Raw genomic sequence first — 10,319 nt, forward strand, 5'->3', positions numbered from 1 at the left:
TGGAAAACCCAAAAGACTCCACCCCAAAACTGCTAGAACTCATACAGGAATTCAGTAAAGTGGCAGGATATAAAATCAATGCACAGAAATCAGTCGCATTTCTATACACCAACAACAAGACAGAAGAAAGAGAAATTAAGGAGTGGATCCCATTTACAACTGCACCCAAAACCATAAGATACCGAGGAATAAATCTAAGCAAATAGGCAAAGAATCTGTACTCAGAAAACTATAAAATACTCATGAAACAAATTGAGGAAGACACAAAGAAATGGAAAAAAGTTCCACGTTCATGGACTGGAAGAACAAATATTGTGAAGATATCAATGCTACCTAGAGCAATCTACACATTCAATGCAATCCCTTTCAAAATACCATCCACTTTTTTCAAAGAAATGGAACAATTAATCCTAAAATTTGTATGGAACCAGAAAAGACCCCACATAGCCAGAGGAATGTTGAAAAAGAAAAGCAAAGCCAGTGGCATCACAGTTCTGGACTTCAAGCTCTATTACAAAGCTGTCACCATCAAGACAGTATGGTACTGGCACAAAAGCCGACACATAGATCAATGGAACAGAATAGAGAGCCCAGAAATGGACCCTCAACTCTATGGTCAACTAATCTTTGACAAAGCAGGAAAGAATGTCCAATGGAAAAAAGACAGTCTCTTCAACAAATGGTGTTGGGACAATTGGACAGCCACATGCAGAAGAATGAAACTGGACCATTTCCTTACACCACACACAAAAATAGACTCAAAATGGTTGAAAGACCTCAATGTGAGACAGGAGTCCATCAAAATCGTAAAGGAGAACACAGCAACCTCTTCAACCTCAGCCGAAGCAACTTCTTCCTAGAAACATCGCCAAAGGCAAGGGAAGCAAGGGCAAAAATGAACTATTGGGACTTCATCAAGATAAAAAGCTTTTGCACAGCAAAAGAAACAGTCAACAAAACCAAAAGACAACCGACAGAATGGGAGAAGATATGTGCAAATGACATATCAGATAAAGGGCTAGTATCCAAAATCTATAAAGAACTTACTAAACTCAACACCCAAAGAACAAATGATCCAGTCAAGAAATGGGCAGAAGACATGAACAGACATTTTTCCAAAGAAGACATCCAAATGGCCAACAGACACATGAAAAAGTGCTCAACATCGCTTGGCATCAGGGAAATCCAAATCAAAACCTCAGTGAGATACCACCTCACACCAGTCGAATGGCTAAAATTAGCAAGTCAGGAAATGACAGATGTTGGCAAGGATGTGGAGAAAGGGGAACCCTCCTACACTGTTGGTGGGAATGCAAGCTGGTGCAGCCACTCTGGAAAACAGTATAGAGGTTCCTCAAAAAGTTGAAAATAGAGCTACCATACGACCCAGCAATTGCACTACTGGGCATTTACCCCAAAGATACAAATGTAGGGATTCGAAGGGTTATGTGCACCCCAATGTTTATAGCAGCAATGTCCACCATAGCCAAACTATGGAAAGAGCCAAGATGTCCATCGACAGATGAATGGATAAAGAAGTGGTATATATACACAATGGAATATTATGCAGCTATCAAAAGGAATGAATTCTTGGCATTTGCAACAACGTGGATGGAACTGGATGCTATTATGCTGAGTGCAATAAGTCAATCAGAGAAAGGCATGTATCATATGACCTCACTGATATGAGGAATTCTTAATGTCAGGAAACAAACTGAGGGTTGCTGGAGTGGTGGCAGGTGGGAGGGATGGAGTCGCTGGGTGATAAACATTGGGGAGGGTATGTGCTATGGTGATCGCTGTGAATTGTGTAAGACTGATGAATCACAGACCTGTACCTCTGAAGCAAATAATACATTATATGTTTAAAAAAAAAGAAGAAGAAGAAGATAGCAGGAAGGGAAAAATGAAGGGGGGAAATCAGAGGGGGAGATGAACCATGAGAGACTATGGACTCTGAGAATCAAACTGAGGGTTTGGAGCACTGGGTGTTAAACGCAAACAATGAATCATGGAACAGTACATCAAAAACTCATGATGTTAATGTATGGTGATTAACATAACATAATTTTAAAAAAAGACAAAGAAAAGAAAAATAAAGATAAATATTCCAGGTTTCCATTATATAATGGCCACTAACAAATTCTAATTTCTCTGTATATATTCTCCCAAAAAACATACCAATCAGGCAGGCATGCAAATAACATCATCACAGAGAATACTGAAAATATTCAAAGTATTTTTATGGGGTGAGAATAATTGAACTATAAAGCTGGAAACTCCAACAATGAAAATTAAAGACAATTTTGTTTATGTATATCAATGCATAACTCTAAAATAAAATATTGGCAAACAAACAAAATGGTGCATTTAAAAAAAGGTATCCTGACCAATTGGGGTATATACTACAACAATGCAAAAACTGTTCAACATTTTAAAAAGCCATAATTGTCAGAACATTAATATATTTAAGGAAACATTATCATGCTTCTCCCTAGATGCTTAAGAGGTATTTCAGAATTCAACAATTTCTAACTTAAAAAAAATTCTGAAATAAGATTTAATGAATTCATCCTAAGATGAATTATTCTAAAATGATTATGTTGTGTGTATGTGTATGTCTGTGTGTGTGTCAGTGTTTCCATTCCTCAACTCAAAATGTAACATTTATGTATACGGAAACACTTGATAAATTCTCACTGAGACAGCAGTAAGGGAACGATGCCTATCATTTGCATTACTTTATACTCTTATGTTAGAAATATTATCCCCCTCACACCAGTCAAAATAGCTAAAATTAACAATTCAGGAAACGACAGATGTTGGCAGGGATGCGGAGAAAGGGGAACCCTCCTACACTGTTGGTGGGAATGCAAGCTGGTGCAGCCACTCTGGAAAACAGTATGGAGGTTCCTCAAAAAGTTGAAAATAGAGCTACCATACGACCCAGCAATTGCACTACTGGGTATTTACCCCAAAGATACAAATGTAGTGATCCGAAACGGTAGTACGTGCACCCCGATGTTTATAGCAGCAATGTCCACCATAGCCAAACTATGGAAAGAGCCAAGATATCCATCGACAGATGAATGAATAAAGAAGATGTGACATATATATAAACAATAGGATATTATGCAGTCAAAAAAAAAAAAAAAAAACCCGAAAGCTTGCCATTTGCAATGACATGGTTGGAACTAGAGGGTATTATGCTAAGTGAAATAAGTCAATCAGAGAAAGACATGTATCATATGATCTCACTGATATGAGGAATTCTTAATCTCAGGAAATAGGGTTGCTGGAGTGGTGGGGGGTGGGAGGGATGGGGTGCCTGGGTGATAGACATTGGGGAGGGTATGTGCTATGGTGAGCGCTGTGAATTGTGTAAGACTGATGAATCACAGACCTGTACCTCTGAAATAAATAATACATTATATGTTAAAAAAAAAGAAGATAGTAGAAAGGGAAAAATGAAGGGGGGGGAATCGAAGGGGGAGATGAACCATGAGAGACTATGGACGCTGAGAAACAAACTGAGGGTTCTAGAGGGGAGGGGGTGGGGGGATGGGTTAGCCTGGTGATGGGTATTAAAGAGGGCACATTCTGCATGGAGCACTGGGTGTTATACACAAACAATGAATCATGGAACACTACATCAACAACTAATGATGTAATGTATGGTGATTAACATAATAAAATAAAATTACAAAAAAGAAATATTATCCAATGTGACTATAAAAAATAATTAGGAATATGATAATTATAAAAGAAAAGACAAAAACATATCTTGATTTATAAATATGTATAAAATGTATGTATAAAATACATATAATACAAATATGTATAAAATGTATATAATATAAACGATATTTAAATATATAAAATAAATGAATTGTGTTAGTGTGCTAGAAAAGGATCAATGAAAATATGATTACAAATAGTAATATAATTCCATGATATGCCATGATATATAAAATTAATATGTAAAATTAATATCTCATATATATAAAAATTATTGGTTAGAAAAAATAATAGAAGAAAAGATCCCACAACAAAAAAGTGTGAGAAAACAGAAATAAAATAATATATATAATCTGTACATGGAAAATTATAAAACACTATTGCAAGAAACAAAAATAAACTTGAACAGACAGAAAGACACCCTATATTCTTTTTTTTATTATGTTATGTTAATCACTGTACATTCTTGGTTTCTAATTAGCACATTTACTTTATTGTATGATACACATAAACAGTATGGTTTAAAATTTTGTGTCAGTTCTTCTTTCTCTTTAGGATATGGTATAAGGATGTATAGTCAGTATACTGGGTCAAAGTGTTTTTGTAATATAATTTCAATATAGAACAAAAAAATAAGCACAAGATCAAAAATAAGGCTAACCCATCCTCCCACCCCCCTCCCCTCTAGAACCCTCAGTTTGTTTCTCAGAGTCCATAGTCTCTCATGGTTCGTCTCCCCCTCCGATTTTCCCCCCTTCATTCTTCCCCTCTTGCTATCTTCTCTTTTTTTTTTAAACATATAATGTTTTATTTGTTTCAGAGGTACAGGTCTGTGATTCAACAGTCCTACACAATTCACAGCGCTCACCAAGACACCCTATATTCTTGGATTGAGTGATTCAATTCCTAAAGAGTCAATATTGTTTGAGTTAATATAAAAAATGACATATGAAAATATGTGATGTCAATAAAAATACTAATTTTTTTTGTGAAGCTAGAAAATTCGAGTCTTGAAATACAGTAGCAAATAGTCAAGAAATTTTTGAAAAAGAAGAGCATATTAAATCATACTTTTGTAAAGTCACTATATTTAAACAGTGTGATATTACGTCTAAGAACAGACAGACAAAACAATGAAAGTGAATGGAAAGTATGGAGCAAGGATATATGGATTTTCCATATATGATAAGGTGGCATTTCAAATTACTGGGAAAAGCTGGACTTTTAAGTAAATTATCACAGGGCAGTTGGAAAGTAGGAATTATAATTCAAATTATGAAGCAATAATGGAAAATACCAATAAATTCAGCAAAAAAATATTTTGCACGGAAAAGGAAGAAATAAAACACCATATGGAAGCCAAAATACAACTCTATTCATCAACCTTTGCAAAGTTAAGTTGTATAACAGATGATCTCAAAATCTCAGTGGCCAGCAACAACAACTTGCCTCACTGGACAACTCTGGATTAAATGTGTTCCACATCATCCTGTCCCCTTTCATAGAGCCACCCCCTTATGAATCACTGCTATTCTTCCAACTGTCATTTAACACTCCCACATATGTTCATAAGGTTTCCATTTGCTTCACATCTTTGCCAACACCTGTTTTTAATTTTTGTTTTTCTGGTGGGTGTGCAGTAGTATCTCATTGTGGTTTTAATTTGCATCTCCTTAGTGACCAATGATGTTGAACATCTTTTCCTGGACTTGTTCATTTGCAAAGTATTTGCACATTTTTTACTTGGTTGTCTTCTTATTATTGAGTTGTAAGACTTCTCTGTATATTCTGAATCCAAGTAGTTTGTAACATATACATTTTGCAAATATTTTCTCACCATCTGTGACTTGCCATTTAATTTTCCTAAAGGAATTTTCTGACAAGCACAATTTTTTAATTTTGGGAATATTTAATTACAATTCATTTTTCTTTTGTGACTCCTATATTTTGTGTCCTGTCTACGCTACTTTGGCCTTACCCAAGATTGCAAAGATTTTCTCATATGTTTTTTTCTAGAAGTTTTCCACTTTTAAAGCCCTCGTGTTGAGGTCCATAATCCATTTTGAATCAAATTTTGTGTATAGTGTCAGGAAAATGCTAAAGCCCCCTTTTTTCCATATTGATATCCAGTTAACCCAATACCATTTATTGAAAAGACAAATTTTCCCTCATCAATTCATTTTGGTAAATTGTCAAAAACTAACTTACCATATAATTATACATCTATTTCTTAACTCCCAATTCCATAACATTGATCTAAATATCTGTATTGATGCCAATATTGTACTACCTTGTTAACTGTTTGAAGTCAGGGTGTATAAATCCTCCAAATGCATTCTTTTTTTTTCAAAATTTTATATTCTATATACTTCATATTCCCATATAAACTGTAGAATCAGTTTGACAATTTCTTTAAAAGTGTATATTGGGATTTTATTTGCAGTTGTGTTAAATTTATAAATAAATTTGGAGAGAATCAATACCTTAACAATATTTAGTCTCCCAATTCATGAACTTTGTATGGTTCCCCAACTATATATGTCCTCTTTAACTTCATTCAGCAATCTTTTCAATTTTCATTGTACAGGTATTGCACATGCTCTTAAAATTATCTCTAAGCATTATATAGATTTTTAATGCTATTGTATTTTCATTGCTAGTATCTAGAAACCCAGTTTGTTTTGGTATACTTGTCTTGGGTTATCATGTGATGCTGTTATATTCACTCAAAAGTTAGAGTTAGAGTAGGTTTTTTTTTTTTTTTCAGTAGCATCCTTAGGAATTTCTATGTACATCATGATAATAGTCACAAAGTAAAAGCAGTTTTATGTCTTTCTTTCCTGCGTGTGTGTGTGTGGGGGGGGGGGTGTTTTCCTTGCTTTACTGCACAGGCTAGGATTTCCAATGTAATGTAAAATAAAATAAATGTGGCAGACATTCTTGACTTATTCCCAGTCTTAGAGCAGGAGATTATTTAATCTTTTACTACTAAGTATGGTGTTAACTGAATGTTTCCTTCTCTTACCCTAATATTTACATTTGGTTGAGAGCTTTTAGAATCAGTGGATGATGCATTTTGTAAAATTTTGTTTTTACTACATCTATTGAAATGATCATATGCTTTTCTCCTTTATTCTCTTTATATGGGAGAATTATATTGAGTTTAGAATGTTAAACAAACCTTATGATCCTGGAATAATACCCTACTTGATTATTACATATTATCTGTTTTTTATATTGCTTGATTTAGTTTTCTAATCTGGTTAAGGATTTTGCATCTAGTATTTTGAAGGATATTGGTCTTTAGCTTTGTCTTGTAATGTCTTTGTCTGAAGATGATAACAGGATAATCCTGGACTCATAAAGTGGTTTGGAAATTATTGCATCCTTCTCTATTTTCCAAGAGAATTTATGTGTGATTGGTATTATTCCTTTCTTAAATATTCAATGGAATTTTCCTAGGAAGCCACCTGGGCCTGGAGTTTTCTTCCGGGAGAGCTTTTAAGTAATGAATTCAATTTCTTTAGTAAATATAGAACTATTTAGGTGTTTGTTTCTCTGTGAGCTAGTTTTGTAGTTTACACCATCAAGGAGTTTGTGTAATTCATTTACATTCCCAAGTTTATTGAGATAAAGTTGTTCATCATATTTCCTTATTATTCTTTTAATGACTGTCAGATCAGCAGTGATGTTTCTTATTTTATTCCTGATAATGGTCATTTGTGTCTTCTCTCTCTCTGGGTTTTTTTTTTTTTTTTTTGATCCATCTACTTAGTTTATCACTTTTGTTGACATTTTCAAAGAATCAGAATTCAAAATTCAAAATTCAGAATTCAAAATCAGAATTCAATTATTTTCTAAATTTTATTGATCTCTATTTTTTCTTTAAGTTTGTTTTCATCTTTATGAATTTGCTTGCTTTAATTTTTTATTTGTTCTTTTTTTTAGCTTTTTATAAGGGAAGTTTAGATCATTGATTGTGTACTCTTTGCACTTTATTAATATAAGCCTATTAATATATAATATATAAACAGTGCTTTAACTGTATCACACAAATTTTGAAATGGAGTTGTTTTCCTTATATATAGTCCCAAATATTTACTAATTTCTCTTGGAATTTCTTCTTTGACCCAAGGGCAATTTAGAAATGTGCTGATCATTTTGAGGTTTTCCCATTTATCATTTACTCATTGATTTTTTTTTTGCTTAATTCTGCTATAGAGAAGATATTCTATATGACTTCAATCCTTTAATATTTATTATTAAATTCATCTACTTGTATTATGATCCTGTGTGTTAGACAGAAAGTGGCCCCCCAAGATGTGTATGTCAGAATCTCCAAGCCTGTGAACTCCCGGAAACTTACACATCAAAAGGGTGATTACAGAGGTGATTAAATTAGGATCTTGAGATAGGAGATTGTGGATTATCTGTATGACAGTATAAAGATATGTAGAATTTTGCTAGATATTGCCTATTCTTCTCCATAAAGAATTATGCTATTTTTCATTATCACCTACAATATACGTTATTGTCTCTATCCCTACCGCCTTGCTAGTAGAGCATATTGTCAAATTTTTGGATTTTTGCCAGTGTGGACAAATCAAATATTGTACCTCTAATCAGTTTTAATTTATATTTGATGTACAGTGATTAAGCTAAGCCTATTTTCATATACTGAGTCATTTGCATTTCTTTTCTAGGTGAACTGTTTATATATCTCTTGTGTTCTTTGTTGTTTTTTATATTTTCTTCTTCTAGTAACTGTTTTTGTTTGGGGTATTAACCATTTGCTTATGATGAAAACTGCAAGCATTTTTCCCCAAGTTTATCATTCATCTCTACTTTGTTTGTGGTGTTTTTTTCCAGTGTTTAAATTACTTTTGACCTAAGAATTTCAATATAGAACAAACAAAATAATATAATAAGAATATAATAAGGAATGCACTATATCATTAAATTTGAATCATAAATAACAATATCAACTCAATATTTAAGTATACTTATATTTACATATGTCCTAGTTTTATCCACTGAAATGCTTCTGGAAGCAATAAGAGCTCAGTAAAAATGAATACTCCTAACATACAAATCTTGGTTTCTGACTACCAATTCTCAGTAAAAGAAATCATAGGTCCTTCAGGAAATTTGAATTCAGATCTGGAGCCAGAAAATACAAGGTGAAGCTGTAACATCTTATGATGCCATCAAGCAAAATTTATGTCAAAAGGACACAGACATTTTTAAGGGACTTATTCTAGTCACTTTTAAGATACTAATATTTAAATATTAAGATTTGAGTAGTGCTCATTTTGGCAGCACATATACTAAAATTGGAACAATACAGAGAAGATTGGCATGGACCCTACAAGAGGATGACATGCAAATTTGTGAAGTGTTCCATAATTTTTAGGGGAAATAGGATCTAGTGTCCTTTGGGTTTTGCTTGTTTTTGTTTTGTTTTGTGTGTGTTTGGGGTTTTTTTGTATACAGAAAGAGCAATATTTAAATTTATTTTATATATTTTATATATTTTTTAATTTTTAACTTTTTTCTTTTTCTTTTCTTCTTTCTACTTTTTTTTCTATCAAACTTCTCTAACAAGCAGACCAAAACGCACCTAGGATCTAGCTTCCTTTATTTATTTTATTTTATTATCTTATTTTTTAATTTAAAAAAATTTTATTTTGTTTGATTTTGCTTTTGTTTTTTGCTTTTTTGTTTTTGTTTTTTCCTCCAAAATGGCAATATGGAGGAATTCACCCCAAGAGAAAGAACATGGCCAGAGCTTTAGTCAATACAGGTATAAGTAGGATGTATGAAATAGATTTTAAAACAATAATTATAAGGATATCAGCTGGGCTTGAATAAAGCATAGAAGACACTAGAGAATCCTTTACTGCAGAGATAAAAGAACTAAAATCTAGTCAGGCCAAAATTAAAAATGCTATAACCAAGATGCAAGCCCAAATGGATGCCATAAAAATGAAGATGGATGAAACAGAGGAATGAATCAGTGATATAGAGGATAAAATTAAGGAAAATAATGAAGCTGAAAAGAAGAGGGACACAAAGGCAATGGGTCATGAAGGTAGACCTAGGGAACTCAGCAACTTATTAAAATAGAATAATGTTCATATCATAGGAGTCCCGGAAGATGAAGAGAGAAAAGGGGGCAGAAGGTTTATTTGAGCAAATTATAGCAGAAAACTTTCCTAATCTGGGGAAGGATACAGGCATCAAAATCTAAGAAGCACAGAGAACTCCCATTAAATTCAACAAAAACTGACCATCCCCAAGGCATATCATAGTCAAATTCACAAAATACACAGACAAGGAAAGAATCCTGAAAACAGCAAGGGAAAAAAGTCTTTGGCAGGCCAAAAGACAGTGGCAGGGTATATTCAGTGTGCTGAATGGGGAAAATACCCAGCCAAGAGTACTTTATCCAGCAAAGGTTGTCATTCAGAAGAGAAGGAGAGATAGAGTTTCCCAAACAAAAACTAAAGGAGTTCGTGACCACTAAACCAGCCCTGCAAGAAATATTAAGGGGGACTCATTGAGTGGGGGAAAAAAAGACC

General features: G+C 33.5%; 1 non-coding gene across 1 annotated transcript; it reads left to right on the plus strand.

Moving 5' to 3' along the window:
* Positions 1-9,041: 9,041 nt before the first annotated feature.
* On the plus strand, positions 9,042-9,148 carry LOC118020218. The gene has a single exon (XR_004681839.1). It is a non-coding gene; the product is annotated as a U6 spliceosomal RNA (small nuclear RNA).
* Positions 9,149-10,319: the final 1,171 nt, after the last annotated feature.

This window comes from Mirounga leonina, unplaced genomic scaffold, assembly GCF_011800145.1.
Source record: "Mirounga leonina isolate KUSES-001 unplaced genomic scaffold, KU_Mleo_1.0 Mir_109, whole genome shotgun sequence".
Classification (NCBI taxonomy): domain Eukaryota; kingdom Metazoa; phylum Chordata; class Mammalia; order Carnivora; family Phocidae; genus Mirounga; species Mirounga leonina.